The sequence below is a fragment of the Erpetoichthys calabaricus genome, chromosome 5 (assembly GCF_900747795.2).
Source record: "Erpetoichthys calabaricus chromosome 5, fErpCal1.3, whole genome shotgun sequence".
NCBI classification, from domain to species: Eukaryota; Metazoa; Chordata; class Cladistia; order Polypteriformes; family Polypteridae; genus Erpetoichthys; species Erpetoichthys calabaricus.
Window position 1 is genome coordinate 173,537,030 of NC_041398.2, and position 17,465 is coordinate 173,554,494.

General features: G+C 37.2%; 1 long non-coding RNA gene across 4 annotated transcripts; it reads left to right on the forward strand.

Annotated features, from left to right (window-relative positions):
- The first annotated feature begins 9,453 nt into the window (after positions 1-9,453).
- On the forward strand, positions 9,454-16,896 carry LOC114652683 (uncharacterized). Of its 4 annotated transcripts, none has more exons than XR_007934955.1 (7): positions 9,454-10,452; positions 10,742-11,142; positions 11,611-11,705; positions 11,820-12,149; positions 12,355-12,550; positions 12,959-13,073; positions 13,163-16,896. It is a non-coding gene; the product is annotated as an uncharacterized LOC114652683 (long non-coding RNA). The 4 variants fall into 4 exon arrangements; XR_007934953.1 differs by having other exon boundaries at positions 9,454-10,186; positions 10,312-10,452; positions 11,611-12,149; XR_007934952.1 differs by having other exon boundaries at positions 11,611-12,149.
- The last annotated feature ends 569 nt before the right edge of the window (positions 16,897-17,465 follow it).

The following is a 17,465-nucleotide window of genomic DNA, read 5'->3' on the forward strand; positions in this document are numbered from 1 at the left end:
TCTGTTTGCTTTTCTCTATCTCCGTGACATGATCTGCTCCTGACAAGCACTCCTTTAAGGAGGAAGATATGTTTGCATTCTTTTAATTGTGAGACGGAACTGTCATCTCTGTGTTCTCTTGGAGCACAGTTTAAACTTTTGAAAAAGAGACAAATGTTTGTTTGCAGTGTTTGAATAACGTTTCTGTCTCTCTACAACCTCCTGTGTTTCTGCGCAAATCTGTGACCCAAGCATGACAATATAAAAATAACCATATAAACATATGGTTTCTACTTCGCGGATTTTCTTATTTCGCGGGTGGCTCTGGAACGCAACCCCCGCGATGGAGGAGGGATTACTGTAGTTACATAACCTCTTTAACAAACTACTTCTTTGCTGCGAAACGCGGGTATTTTGCTATATGTGGATATCTGTATATGTAGATATGTATATATATGTATATATGTATATGTATATATATATATGTTTACATAGCCTCTTTAACACACTACTTTTCCGCTGCGAAGCGTGGGTATTTTGATATATATATATATATATATATATATATATATATATATATATATATATATATATGACAGCAACACTCATAACAATAACACAATTACATATATATATATGTAGATATGTATATACTGTATATATGTGTCAATCTATCTATGTATGTATGTCTAGATATATATATATATATATAGATTTCTGCCGTTCTTTATTATATTCTGTAAGTGCCTTGAGCATGGGAAAGGCGCTATATAAATAAAATGTATTATTATTATTTATTATTATATGTGTATATATATGTAGATGTGTATATATGTAGATATGTAAATATTTATGTATATATATGTGTCTGTGTGTGTATATATATATATATATATGTATATATATATATATATATGTATATATATATATATATATATATATATATATATATATATATATGTGTGTGTGTGTGTGTATGTATATGTGTGTGTTTATGTATGTGTGTATATATATGTTGATATGTGTATATATATATATATGTATATATATGTGGATGTGTATATGTATATATATATATGTAGATATGTGTATATGTAGATATGTATATATATGTATATGTATATATATGTTTATGTGTGTGTGTGTGTATATTATATATATAAAAGACAGCAATCACTCATAACAATGACAACACAATTACATTGACAATCATGTTTACGTTATTTTTAAAATGTTTCCTTTTTTTTTCATAACCTCTTTAACACACTACTTCTCCGCTGCGAAGCGCGGGTATTTTGCTAGTATATATATATATATATCTGCGGTGGGTTGGCACCCTGCCCAGGATTGGTTCCCTGCCTTGTGCCCTGTGTTGGCTGGGATTGGCTCCAGCAGACCCCCGTGACCCTGTGTTCGGATTCAGCGGGTTGGATAATGGATGGATGGATGGATATATATATATATATATATATGTACATGTATGCTTGTTGTGAGTATCACTAATTATAGTACATGGGTTTTTCATTTGATGCTGGTTTGTGTTTCTGTTTTATTTTACATATATTATATAATTTAATATACACAGTGTACTGTGCTTCCTAATGGGAAGTGTGCTATATAAAAATAAACTTAACACAATTAAACTTGTTGGAACATTTTATTATAGAATGTAAAATAACATGCACTGAAACTAGTGGTCAATCATTGGTCTGTGGAATTACATTTATCATCAAGCTTTGGTCATATTTCAAGTTGTTTAACGTATATCTGCTTACATGGGTTGATGAGGTTTCACCTGTTACTGGAAAAACTGTAGATGTACATCTTTAAGGAAAAGACACCATTCAGAAAGGATATTTGGAAAAAGATGTTTTAACCCCGTAATGTAAAAACTGAGGAGAGAGAGAGACGGAGACATTTGCAGTAGGAGCAGAGAGCAACCAGTGTGGGAAATATGACACTGAAACCAACTACCAGGAACTGGATGTTTAGCTCAGATATACAAGGCAGACATGTATCTGAAGGAGGATCTTTTCTTTTGCATTGGTCAGTAACCAACTATTTTCTGGTAGGGTAGAATATTTCTTATGTACAGTATCTGTGGTGGTTTGCTGGCAGTTTCTTCCTGGATCTTTTGTCCTCATCCAGAACTGTGAGACTTTAAAGCTGGACTGTTGCTTTCAAACTTTACATAGGTTGAATTGACTCAGTATTTGTGATCTTATCATGTAATATAATTTGACATTTTCATGCTTTATTTTGGAAATGGATTTTTGTGTGTGGGGGGTGTCTGTGTAAAGTAATTGTGAGTTTTGTTTGTGGTGTTATTAATGCATATGTTTCTTTAAATCACCAATCACCGAGAGGTAGTCTGGAATTATTACTAAGAGGGCCAATAAGGTCACTGAGTGTGAAAACTGTTTTTTATTAATTATTATTTCTTGCTGCAAGTGAGACAGCGGTTTTAATTTGTTCTTTTCATCTTGGGTACAGCCAAATTCCTGGAGAGTAGTTCAGGTTTATATGGCAGCAATGACAGCAAGTGCCCATATTGTGTAACATTGAAAACAAACAAATCATGGGAGGAACAAAAAAAACATAGATACAAATAGTATGGAATAGCAAAGAATGCACACAAACACCTCTTAGAGCAGTATCTGGGATTCAAATTTCACTAACTATATCTAATATCTGTGGCTTACAGTGATGACCAATTAAGAGTATCTAAGGATAACAAATACAGTAGCTTTTGTGTGGTGAGCAACTGAGAGAAAAGAAGAATGAAAGAAAATGAATGGCAAACCTTACAACTATTTCATTACTGTTTATGTTAATTTCAGTATGTCATAACAGTAATTATGAAATACATTAGCTTAAAAAACCACTTCCTTATTATAAGATGTCACTCAAACATGGTCGAAACTTTTAATTTAGAAACATTTTCACACTTTGTTATTATAATACAGGATCACAGAGGTGCCCATGCCAGCTCTGGCACCATTGAGGGCAAGGCACGAACCAATGCTTCACTGGATGTCAGTCACCATTGCATAGTCGCACACATCCATTCAGCCATATGTGACTAGTTTAGAAGAAAACAGAACTATATTTTTAACATTGTGTAACAGTGCTATTTAAAATAGCTCCCTGCAGTCCTAATGATATAACGGTATTAGGCAGACTTGGAGGAGACAGGGGTTACTGGGAAGGAGATTAATCAGACAGGCTCTTTAAATAGGAACCAAAAGGGATTGCAATTATCTTTCAATTTTGTGTCTACTTGAACCACATATGCTATTGGATTACAAACTACCACTACCTTGGATTACAGTTTCATCTGGATGTATGTGCTGTCCTGTGTGTGTTTGTCAATGTGTATTTGTCTTGGTTGGCTTCATTTTTGTTTGGGGAGCACTCCCAATCACCTCCAATCCTCATGTTGCAATGGGAACCTAGTAGGACAAAACTTTACATTTCTTTCATTGGGCTGTTCACAGGGATTTTATTTCACACATTCATTGTCTTATTCTCCTTCTATACTGGACTATGTTGGACTTTGTATATATATAATTATTGCCGTTAGGGACTAGGGAGGGCTTTTGCATACAAGTGTCTCTGTGTATGAGTGTGTGCATGCTGGGTCAAGGCCAGGTGTGTTCCTGGGATCCCCGCAATATAATAAACTAGCCGACGCCCGCCGTAGCATACGGTGGTGTAAGAATAGGAACGGAAAATGGTGAGAAAGGAATTCAGAAATCAAGAAGAAATAAATACTTCTTGAAAGACGCAGTTGTGCATAGGTGTTTTGGTGGAGAAGACAGATAATGAGTCGAAAGATCTAACCCCAGAAAAAGCCATGTACAACTGACCGTTGCTGAAGACTGGTATCAGGTCTGTGCTCTGGTCTTTGGGTATCCGACAGTGCATGTAGAATTTTTGGCCAAGCAGGATTACATGTGAATGTGATAAATAAATCAGGCTTTCCGAATTTACGTACTATGGCCATGGCATCCTGATAGTTTTGTTGCATGTATCTAGGACTTCCTGGAAATGTGGACGGTAATATGGTCATTTTGACTACACGTACGTTGTTATTTTCAGCGTTTGCTTGCAGTGCGTCTGACAGTCTTTTGTATTGTTCCATGCGCAGATTTTGCTGATGTAATATGAGATAGTTGAGACGTGCGCTCTCTGTTTTAACATACGCATCTATGACGTACTTTTGGAATAGTTTGCCGCTGGAGTGCAAAATACTAAATGTATTCCTCATTGCTAATCTGTACACGTAAAATTGGCATTGAGTAAGCCTTATTTGCTTGGTGGTTCTTTTATCGGGAACATGTTGTAAATCCTTGTGCCAGCCAATGTCTCCGTAAGGGAATAAAAGTGGGTAAACCATAGGATCGCAATTCATATTGAGCATGGAAATCTGTTTACAGGAGTTGCGTATGGGATAGATGCAAATGTCCCTTTCAGCAGGTGGTTTGGCATCTTCTCCGATGAAAATCACTGCAACATCAGTGTGACATGTTGGGGCATTGTATCGTCGTAAATCCTGCCTAGGGTTTTCCTTGAAAACCATTCGTACAGATGCTGTTGGATTGGACTGAACGATTTCATGCATGTGTTTGTATGATTTAGCGAAGGGGTTGATGGTTCTGAGCATGGAATCTAGCTGGAGAAGTAAATTTTCAATGCATGCAGAGTTTGCTTTATTTTGTAAGCATACTTCAGTAGCTTGCGCTGTGTCAAAAACATGCAACTGTCCATATCCTGGAGAAGTAGAAGTTTTAGTGTATAGTGGAGAGATCTGGTGATAAATTTGCCCGTGTATTTTAAAACAGTATGGTCCGTGGCCAGGAGGTTGAGTTATCTGTGCACCCATGGAAGCAAACGCTAGAGAAGAGTTGTATTCTCGAATGTGTTCACAATAATTTTTAGCTTCAGATGTTTGCTGTATAAGAAGCTGTTGTAAAGACACAGGAGCCACAGGCAGCATGGGGAAGGGTTTGGAAGAGGACGAATAGGAATCGAGAAATGCCGTGTCGGCTGCGTGTGAAGAGAAATATATATAAGAGATAAATTGTCTTCCTCAGAATCTTAGCATCCCTGTGACCACTATGAATGACTGATGTAATTCACAGTGTTCATGTTGTATAGAGGTTTTTTTTTCTTGTTGTTTAAAGTGATATTCAGTTAATTGATACAGATTTGCACTTTGTAATGTGATGAGTTTTGTTAATCACAAAGTTAATTGATGATTTTACATGTTTTGGTAATTGTGGTAATATTTAACTGGGATGGGAGTTTAATAAAAAAAAACGTTTGAAGGAGCATGAACAAGGGGAGTATGAAGAAGCATGAAGAAGTATGGAGTAGCAGTTTTGTCTTCTTCTTCTTTCGGCTGCTCCTGTTAGGGGTTGCCACAGCGGATCATCTTCTTCCACATCCCACACATCCCATCACCTGTATGTCCTCTCTCACCATATCCATAAACCTTCTCTTAGGCCTTCCTCTTTTCCTCTTGCCTGGCATCTCTATCCTTAACATCCTTTACCCAATATACCCAGCATCTCTCCTTTGCACATGTCCAAACCAACACAATCTTGCCTTTCTGACTTTGTCTCCCAACCGTCCAACTTGAGCTGACTCTCTATTGTACTCATTTCTAATCCTGTCCATCCTTGTCATACCCAATGCAAATCTTAACATGTTTAACTCTGTCACCTCCAGCTCTGTCTCCTGCTTTCTGGTCAGTGCATCCTCATCATTCCTCTGACTTCCCTCTCATTCACACACATGTATTCTGTCTTGTTCTTACTGACTTTCATTCCTCTCCTCTCTAGTGCAAACCTCAAACTATCCAGGGTCTCCTCGAACTGCTCTCTACTCTCACTACAGATCACAATGTCATCAGCAAGCATCATAGTCCAAGGGGACTCCTGTTTAATCTCGTCTGTCAACCTGTCCATCAACATTGCAAATAAGAAACGGCTCAGAGCCGATCCCTAATGTAATCCCACCTCCAACTTGAATGCATCCGTCACTCCTACTGCAGTTTTCACCACTGTCACACTTCCCTCATACATATCCTGTTCAACTCTTACGTACTTCTCTGCCACTCCTGACATCTTCATACAATACCACAACTCCTCTCGAGGCACCCTGTCATATGCTTTGTCCAGGTCCACAAAGACGCAATGCAACTCCTTCTGGGCTTCTCTATACTTCTCCATCAACACCCTCAGAGCAAACATTGCATCAATGGTGCTCTTTCCCGGCATGAAACCATACTGCTTCTCACTAATCATCACCTCACTTCTCAACCTAGCTTCCACTACACTTTCCCATAACTTCATGCTATGGCTCATCAATTTTATCCCCCTGTACCAGTAATATTTCAGTTCTGATATTAATTTTAGTTTTAGTTTTTATTTTATAAAATTAATTTTTATTTCTTTCTAGTTTTCAGTGCAGTCAACAATTTTTATTTTTATTTAGTTATGTGTTTAAAATTTTAGTTTTTTATTTTATTTAGTTCTGGCCTTTTAATATATCATATGAGTACAATTTTATTATTTTTTTTCCGTTGCAAGACCAGAAATGCTGGCCTACACATATTTCAATGCAAGTTAAGTTTCAGACAACAAAATACATTGACAGTTCATAATGCCGTTAAACACAGCGTTACTATCAATGAGCAAACAGACTAAGTAGCCTAATGAGTACAGTCATCAAGATTAAATGTTTCAACTCAAGAAACCAGTCTGTGCAAGCACGTTGCTGTTAAGCTTTAAACAAGCACACATTTCGAGAGATTTGTTCATGCTGCAACGACATCCATTGTACAGATAGCCACACAGTGAAAATATTCGCTTGACGAGCATCTGTAATGCAGGTGCACAGACAATGTCCTTGGCACTATGAGGGGCAACATCAAGACTGTATGTTAACGACTTCTGCTGCCAGTATTAAACCAGTGACGTGCGGTGAAGTTCATGAGGCACTGACTCATTCAGAATCAGACATACAAATACAATATACTGTATGAACCCATATCTTATTTACTATTCGATTGGCAGCATGCACATTGACTACTGGTTATGTTTAATATCTCATCAGCATTCATTACACACATATTTGGCTAAGAAGGAATGTTACATTTATAGCAGTGAGAGAGAGTGGAGAGAGTGCATTTGCTCTGCACCCTACATATGTTCTAAATTTGCCATTACAATTTCACAAATTATACTCATTCAATGCTCTGGTTTCCTCTCACAGTCCAAAGACAGGCATTGGTGATCCTAAATTGTGTCTAGTGTGTGCTTGGTGTGTGGGTGTGGGTTTGTGTGTGTGCCCTGGTTTTGTTCCTGCCTTGCACCCTGTGCTAGCTGGGATTGGCTCCAGCAGACCCCCATGACCCTGTGTTAGGATATAGCGGGCTGGAAAATGACTGACTGACTACTCATTCAGATAGATAGATAGATAGATAGATAGATAGATAGATAGATAGATAGATAGATAGATAGATAGATAGATAGATACTTTATTAATCCCAAGGGGAAATTCACATACTCCAGCAGTAGCATGCTGATAAAGAAAATATTAAATTAAAGAGTGATAACAATGCAGGTATACAGACAGACAATAACTTTGAATAATATTAACATTTACCCCCCCCGGGTGGAACTGAAGAGTCGCATAGTGTGGGGGTGGAACGATCTGTCTGTCAGTGGAGCAGGAAAGTGACAGCAGTCTGTCACTGAAGCTGCTCCTCTGTCTGGAGATGATACTGTTTAGTGGATGCAGTGGATTCTCCATGATTGACAGGAGCCTGCTCAGTGCCCATCGCTCTGTCAAACTGTCCAGCTCCGTGCCTACAATAGAGCCTGCCTTCCTCACCAGTTTGTCCAGGCGTGAGGCGTCTCTCTTCTTTATGCTGCCTCCCCAGCACACCACTGCGTAGAAGAGGGCACTTGCCACAACCGTCTGATAGAACATCTGCAGCATGTTATTGCAGACGTTGAAGGACACCAGCCATCTAAGGAAGTATAGCCGGCTCTGTCCTTTCTTACACAGAGCATCAGTATTGGCAGTCCAGTCCAATTTATCATCCAGCTGCACTCCTAGGTATTTATAGGTCTGCACCCTCTGCACACAGTCACCTCTGATGATCACGGGGTCCATGAGGGGTCTGGGCCTCCTAAAATCCACCACCAGCTCCTTGGTTTTGCTGGTGTTCAGGTGTAGGTGGTTTGAGTCGCACCATTTAACAAAGTCCTTGATTAGGTCCCTATACTCCTCCTCCTGCCCACTCCTGATGCAGCCCACGATAGCAGTGTCGCCAGAAAACTTTTGCAGTTGGCAGGACTCAGAGGTGTACTGGAAGTCCGATGTCTATAGGCTGAACAATACCAGAGAAATTACAGTCGCATGCGGCGCTCCTGTGTTGCTGACCACAATGTCATACCTGCAGTTCCCGAGATACACATACTGAGGTCTGTCTTTAAGATAGTCCACGATCCATGCTACCAGGTATGAATCTACTCCCATCTTTGTCAGCTTGTCCCTAAGGAACAGAGGTTGGATGGTGTTGAAGGTGCTAGAGAAGTCCAGAAACATAATTCTTACTGTACCACTGCCTCTGTCCAAGTGGGAGAGGGATCAGTGTAGCATGTAGATGATGGCATCATCCACTCCCACCTTCTCCTGGTATGCGAACTGCAGAGGGTCGAGGGCGTGATGGACCTGTGGCCTCAGGTGATGAAGCAGCAGCCGCTCCATGGTTTTCATCACATGCGACGTCAGAGCGACAGGCCGGAAGTCATTCAGCTCACTAGGATGTGATACCTTTGGGACTGGGGTGATGCAAGATGTTTTCCAAAACCTTGGGACTCTCCCTTGTGCCAGGCTCCGGTTAAAGATTCGCTGTAGAGGACTACCCAGCTGCAACGCACAGGCCTTCAGCAGTCGTGGTGATACTGCATCTGGACCCGCTGCTTTGCTGGCACAAAGTCTCCTCAGCTCTCTGCTTACCTGGGCTGCTGTGATTGTGGGTTGGGGTAGACTATCTCCTATGCTGGAATCAGCAGAAGGATGGGTGGAGGGTGCAGTACTCCGAGGTGAGAGTGGGTTAGGGTGGTCAAACCTGTTAAAAAAGTTGTTCATCTGGTTTGCTCTCTCCACGTCTCTCTCGATGGTGGCACCCCGCTTCGAGCTGCAGCCAGTGATGATCTTCATCCCATCCCACACTTCCTTCATGCTGTTATTCTGCAACTTCTGCTCCAGCTTTCTCCTGTACTGCTCCTTCGCCGCCCTGAGCTGGACTCGGACTTCCTTCTGCACGCGCTTGAGCTCATGCTGATCACCGCCTTTAAAAGCCCTTTTCTTCTGGTTCAAAAGGCCCTTGATGTCACTTGTAATCCATGGCTTGTTGTTAGCATAGCAACGCACTGTTCTTACTGGAACTACACAGCAAATCACCTAGTGTTAAATTTCTAGTGTTAGTGTTTAGAGTTGACTTCTGAGAGTTGCTTTTTCATACCTTACACCAGACAGTGTTGATTCATTTACGAATAAAGTGTTATTTTGCAGTGTGATTAAAATACACTTTCACAGTGTGATGTACACTTCCAGGAAGTAGTACTACGTTTGGTCTGCGCTGCTCACTGAAATGGCGGCTTCTCCCACATGTATGGAAGAGGTAGTATGTTGTTAGTGTGCTGATTTGTGTTTTGATATTTTAATTTAAAGTAAATTTATTGTAGTTAATATTTTAGTCAAAACTATGTATATTTGTTAATATTGAGTTAATACGTTTTCATACAAATGTCGCATTGGATGTTATTTTAAAAGATATTTTTGAACGAAGATGATGTTTTTAGTAAATGTTTAAAAATAACATAAATTGTATCAGTAATAATCAACATTATTATTTTTCAAAGTGTGCATAATTGTAAATTCTCTTAATTAGTTTTACAAACGAAGATGCCATATTGTGGCAAAACGCGCTTTTTGTCTTGGTCATAGATAATTATACTTCTGTGAAGACGAATGTGACTGATTTCTGAGACACGGTAACTGGACATTTAGTAAGCAACAGAATAAAAAATTGTGGAGATGCTCATTAAAGTTCAGTACGGGATACAAAAAAAATATGTTAAAGTTGGCAAGGATGGATTACACTACACTGATTTTATTAAAGAAGGTGAGTAAAATGCAGACTCTTTTTGTATTTATTTTTAATGCATAACTGCTATATTGAATTGACCGAGTTTTCAAAACAAGCGAATGTAAAAGTTGTGATTGTTTCTTTTACTTTATATCATTAAGTGGTGAAAAAGTTCGGGCTCCCAGAAGATCTAATTTTGCATGTTTGCGATGACACTGGAACAGAAATCGACGAGGAAGTGTTTGGCGAAATAGTCAAGTTAAAGCCAGAAATGTGTTACATTGTGAAAGACGTCGGCACTGGTAAATAGAGTCCTCTTTGTGTTCCCACAGTAGAGTCTTGCGTCTATCGGCTTTTACTTATCATTGGACTGCGACAGCGTTTCAAGGTGATGCATTGTAAAAGGCTGGAAACACCATTAGTGTATTGCAGCCACAAACTTTTGTGAATACTTGACTGTCAGGCTATTTAATTACAGAATTCTGATGTTTTACTAATGAGTATTAAATGTATTATTGTAAAAAAAAGGTAGAAACAATTTGAGTACAATGCCTTTAAAGTGTCTAAATTTTCTTTTTTGCATTTATTTAGAATTTCCTTTGGCACACTCATCCCCCAGCTCCTGCACTGACACACTTTCAGTATCTTCAGCAAGCGAACAGGACGCAGGCCCACCAGCAAAGAGGACGCAACTTTCACCTGATAGAGCCACAGATGCTAAAGAGGTATAGCAACATATTCATTTGATTAATATGTGATCATAATATTTTATATGTTCATTATGTGGTTTCTCATTGTAGAGTAGTATCTGTAAGACCTTTACTTTTTGTCGATACCCCTGACTTTTTTTTTAGCTTTGTTAAAAACATTCTAATGAAGAAACCTGGCGGAGAAAAAATAATGCAAGAATACTGGGAAAAAAGAACGCTCAGTGACTGCACAAGGAGACAGCTCATCAACATGTTGGTTGCATACATGACAGAAGAACAGGGGTATGGCTATATCTTAAGTTACATAAATATATACTTAAATATAATGCCCAGGATAAGTGGGTCAAGAAAATGGATGGATGGATGCATGAATGAGTGGATGTAAAGTAATGTCAGTAGATTAAACAGTTCCATTTAAATGCAGTATATTGTATATTTTATTTGGGTTTAGTTTTACAATATTTCTGTTAGAATATAAGTTTAAAAATTCTGAAAGTTCTCCACTTCTGTGGGTACTCAAGTTTTCTTTCCACATGATGTGCATGTTAGATTAATTTCCAATCCTAAATTAGTCTATATTGACATGTTTGAGCATGCCATGTGGTGCTTGGCAAATGTCTGCCATGTATGCAGTAAACCAGGATAGGCTGATCCCTTGCATTCCCAAATTAGATTTAGTGGGTTTGATAATGGATGGATAGATTAATGCAATAATGTGTGATCAACTATAAAATATACTTTTTTTTTTAGACGAATTCCAGCAAAAGAAATAAAGAGAAAAATATGCTTTAGGGATTGTTACTCTTTTTCCTTCTCTTAAGGATCTCTTTTCTACAAAAGGATATGTAAGTGACCAAAATCTTTTTTTTTTTCTTACTGGCATACAGTTTATTATTCTGTAAAAGTTTTAAGAGATGACATATATAATAATTTGTTTGCTTTTTATTTTATTTTTTAAGGAACATTTTTAAGATACAGAGAGTGATACTGGTTACCTTGCATGGCACCTAAAAACAGTGCAGCATAAGACTTTGTTTCAAAGCAAGGAAGTAAAACAAAATAAAAATGGAGGTCTAAGTTCAGTGTGAGAAATTCTTCATCCAGAAGAACAGCTAACTGGAGACAGTTGCAGAGAAGCAGTATCTTTCCTGACTCATTGTTCCGATAAAGTACTCATTTATTAGAAAATGAGAAAAAAATTTCAATACCACCAGCAACTAGTGCATAACCCAGAGAAAATGACATCTGCACTTTCCGTCTTTCCGAGATTTTTGGATACAAAAGGCTTGGTAAGTTATAAATGATAGAAAATGAAAACAATGAGCTGTAGAGTAACCTTTTAAAATTTTACTTATCTATCAGTTTTATACATATACTCTGTAGTCAGTTGATTTTTTTTTCTGTGTAACCTTTTGTTTTAGTCAGTGTCATCTTGAAAGCATATGGTGTGAAATAATTGTGAAGTTATATGTTTTCTGTTTTAATGTGTTAAAGGTAAATCAAGATTTCAGTCTTTTATTTGGCTCTGACACATCTTCCAAATTGCTTGAGAAGTGGGATACCTGCTTTAAGTTTAAGATTATTAAAGAAGCAAGATCTCTGACAGGTCAGATGGCTGATTTGAATATTCTGCTGAAGTGTGCAGAATCTACCTTTGATTTTGAAGATCATGAATCATCAGGGTTTATTGGTGAGTAGATGAATGAATAATGATTAGTGAAATGCTGGGGTGCTGTAGCAAACATCACCCCAACATCTGGAAATTAACCAAAGTATTCACTTTAAACATGTTTAACATCCAGTGTCCTCCCTGCGTGGAGTTTGCATGTTCTCCCCGTGTCTGCGTGGGTTTCCTCCGGGCGCTCCGGTTTCCTCCCACAGTCCAAAGACATGCAGGTTAGGTGGATTGGCGATTCTAAATTGGCCCTAGTGTGTGCTTGGTGTGTGGGTGTGTTTGTGTGTGTCCTGCGGTGGGTTGGCACCCTGCCCAGGATTGGTTCCCTGCCTTGTGCCCTGTGTTGGCTGGGATTGGCTCCAGCAGACCCCCGTGACCCTGTGTTCGGATTCAGCAGGTTGGAAAATGGATGGATGGATGGAGGTTGGGATGCAGACATGGTCTCAATTTTATTATTAGTCTATCTTTTCTCACCACCGGCTGGAGGAAAAAAAGTGCCAAAAGTGGGGCAGTTGACCATATGGTACAGTTTCATAAGGTATTTTCTATTTTTAATATTAATGAGTTGTAATGCATTATGTCTATTAAGTTAAACACTTAATAATTGCTTGTATTTTTTTCTGTCAGTCATGCTGCAGTATTGATGAACACCTCAGCCAAAATGAAGGTCGCCAGCCTTACCTTCTGGCAGTAGGAACAACAAAGGCCAAGATCCATGACTTTTATATTGTCCTGGACAAACAGCTTATACCATGTCAGGCAAGAAGTTCTTTGGGAGCATTCGATGAGCTTTTTAAGGCTCATTTTGTATTCAGTATTTCCTATGATAAGGCCTTAATCAATGTATATACATTCTTGCAAACAACTGTTTACAACATTGATATTGGACATGTGAGGGAATCACCAAGGGTTAAAGAATTAAGAGCAAAAATATTGAATAATTAAACTTATTGATTGCTGTTCATTCATCATAATGACAAATATATTAAAGTGTTTTTCATGCTTGTTGTCATATGCAGATAGCAATGCATTAATTAGGCATTTGAAAATAGCACATGGATATTACCCTGGTAAAAAGTTAAGACTTACTTGTGCTCAAGAAGGATGCTCTCGGATATGTTACTCATATGCCAGATTTAGAAAACATTTCAATGTCGCCCATGTAAATGATACAAGACAATATGTTTACCCTGAAATTACACACACATTGAATTCTTCTGATGAAAACCAATGTGTTTGCCCAGAAATTACATATGTATTTAATTCTCCTGACAAGCATGATGCAAGCAAAAACACTGATATTTGTGTAACTGAGATTCCCCCAACTTGTCGCATTACAAATAACCACCTTAAAGAAATGTGTGCATCCTTAATAGCAAAGCTGCAAGCAACTGGTACCGCAAATAGTATTATATCATCAGTAGTGGGGGATATGGAAGAATTTGTTAATGAAATGCAATTTAAAATTAAGGAGGACATTTTGGCTACACTTACATCACATAATATAAATGTATCAGATATAGAATCATCCATTTGAAGTATTGATAACCCCTTCAGTAGTTTAAATTCAGAAAGGAAACGAACAAGGTATTTTACTAAAAAGTGGGGAGTAATTGAACCCATTGAAATCTCTCTTGGAGTTAGGTATGATAGCAGACGAAATCCAAGAACAGGTACTTATGATCAGGTTCCTGTAACTGATAAATTTATATATGTTCCAATTTTAGAGTCAATAAGATGTATTTTTAAAAACCCTGACATATGCAGTATGTTTCTTGAAAGCAGAAAAACAAAAGATAACATTTATGCTGACTTCCATGATGGAAGCTACTTCAAGACCCATCCATTGTTCTCTGAAAAGAAAAATGCTTTGCAAATCCAGATATTCTATGATGATTTTGAAACAGCAAATCCTCTGGGTTCTAAACATGGCATACAAAAGATTGGCCGCTTATACTTTGTTCTCAGAAATTTCCCACCAAGGTTTAATTCAGCTTTAATGAATATTCACTTGATTTCACTTTTTCACTCCCAAGATGTTAAAATATATGGATTTGATCCTTTTTTGAAGCCATTAGTTGATGATATCAAAATTCTTTAAAGTAGTGGATTACAGCTTTCTTTCTCCCAGGAACCAATGTTTGGGTCCATATCACAGGTCACCAGTGATAATTTAGGGATGCACACAATTCTTGGCTTTGTAGAGTGTTTCAGTGCCAGCTATCACTGTCGTCTCTGCTTGACGGACAAGGACCGATGCAAAACTTTGTTCAGTGAAGATGAAAGTGATGTCATCTTATGTGACAAAGATTTGTACAGATTGCATCAAAATGAGTTAATGAGGGATTCCAGGGTTAAAATCGTTGTTTGGATTGAAAAAGTTTTGCCTGCTTAACAGTTTACAGTATTTTCATGTGTGTGATAATTTTGCATTAGATATAACATTCTTGAAGGAGTAGGCCAATATGAAATTAAATTGCTTTTTTTGTAACTTACTGAAAACATTATTTCTACAGATGATCTGCATTGTAGAGTTTACTCTTTTAATTATGGCTATTTAGACAGGAGAAATCGGCCCACAAGACTAAATTTGGAAAAGACTGGTAATAATATTGGCATAAATGCCATTCAAACATTTTGCCTTATAAGAAACATTCCACTTATGTTTGGTGATGTAGTCAGAGAGGGAAATAAACACTGGCATCTATTGCTGCTCTTGTTGCAAATTATAAACATTGTTTTTTCTCCTTGTATTACTGAGGGTATGGCCATTCATCTTAAACATTTAATAATAGAACATCATAAGCATTTCAAAGTGCTGTTTCCTGAAAAAACATTACTTCCAAAACATCATAATATGATACATTATCCCTCATCCATTCGAAAAATTGGTCCGCTGTTACATGTCTGGTGTACGAGATGTGAAGCTAAGCACAGATTTTTCAAAAACACTGTTAAGAATTTTAAGAACCTAACCAAATCACTTGCCAAAAAGCATCAGAAGGCAATTGTATATCGTTGGGAGTCTTCACCTCTGAAACAAATTGAATATGGTCCTGTTAGGACAGTCTTACTCAGTGAATTCTTAGACTGAAAATTTAGCGCAGACATTGCAATGTAGTCTGCACAGTGAGGTTAACTGTGCAGAATGGATTAACTACTGTGGTGTTGAGTATAAGGTAGGGGTGATGGTCTGCAATAAAATTGAAGATGACATTCCTGTCTTTAGAAAAATATTGTATATAATTCTTAAAGATAAAAAGTTATTTAATTACAGTTGAATTTGATACAGTTTGCTTTGTTGAACATCTTCACAGTTTTAGTGTGCAGGAAAGAGCTTTGAAAGATATCCAAGTAGTGGAAGTGGAACATTTAAAATACTACAAACCATTCGACCTCCAGGCAACTTATGGAGGTGAAGATAATTGTTTTTATATTGTGACATCCTGTTGCTTAACTTGAACAGCTGTATGTGTCCAGGATCTTTGAAAAGATACTGAGGATTTCTAAATGAAGTAGCTGCTTAAAAACAGAACATATATTTCTAAATTTACTTGCAGAATATTTACATTTTCCTAGCACTTTTTAATATTAACATTTTTTGTAACTATGCAAGAAATGAAATGACAGTGTTAGACTTTAAGGCTGTTCACTGTTCGTGAAGCAATGCAGTTAAAGTAAGTGATCAGTACATGGGGGCGAGAGAGAGTAATGAACAAGACCATCAGGCCCCATTAAACTTTTTCAGGAAAAAAATGTTCTGGCTTTTATTCAATATTGGTTTCTAGACATTTATTAGGCCGTACCACATGACTGAGAGAAGACTGAGTAATTAGGCCAAGATGTCTCAGCAGTATCATTTCTTTTATAAATATAAATACATTATAACAACAGTAAATGATCCTGTGCATACTGAAGCAACATAGTTGTGCTACATATTTGTATAAAGTTTTGGAATACCTGATATAATTTAGAAATTACCTTGTATAATGTCTACATTATTGTCAATCGTTGGTCTATGTTCTATATAGAAATTGTTAGTTTGTTCATGATCTGACATTTCAGAGTTAATTTCTGCATGTTAAAAATACATTGTTTGGTTTAATATTACTGTACATAATAATTGGGATAGTTAATTTTTTTTGAGGAAATAATAAGGCATATTGATGGTTGTTCATGTGTAACTTATGTCTTTAGTTAATGTTTCAAATAAGATAAGAGTGATGGTGTGAATAAAAACTGTTATGGTGTAGGCCTTGTTTTTTTTACTCTTTCAGTAGTTACTGTGAAAACCATTATTCTATGCACCAGCAAATTAGACAAAGCTAGTAAAAGCATAACTGTTTTGATACAAGTAAAAACTTAAAAAAAATAACTCCTCACAAAACTTGTTATAGTTTTTGTTGAATAATTCCTAGTCCAGTGTTGACATTACTGATGGAAATAGCTTGTTTTGTTAAGTACATTGTTATTGTATTTTACCTTGTACAAATGTAAGTATTGTAAATAGGATGGTGGTCATATAATATTTTGTTAAATAAAAGGTGTGAAGTAAAAATAAGACATTTCACCACACTAGAGACATAAGATTAAGAAATTTTCTTGCTTACATATACAAATACAGTACGTCGCTCATGAGTTCTCCTGGAATATATGAGTTTGAAAATAGATCAATATTTTTTCAGATATATAAAACAGTGTCATCTCTATCATCATTTTTCCTAGTACAGATATTTAAGGCAACTATTAAATGTTTTTTCTACACTAGAGAGTAAGATATGTAGCATCTACAAGTATTAATGCCACACTAAGTAGTGTAATTTCTTAACTCGGTAAGTAAATAGATTTACTATAAAAGATTGCTATTTCTACACTACATAGTGTTCAAAAAGTTACACTTTAATGGTGTGGAAAATGCTACTATTTCTAA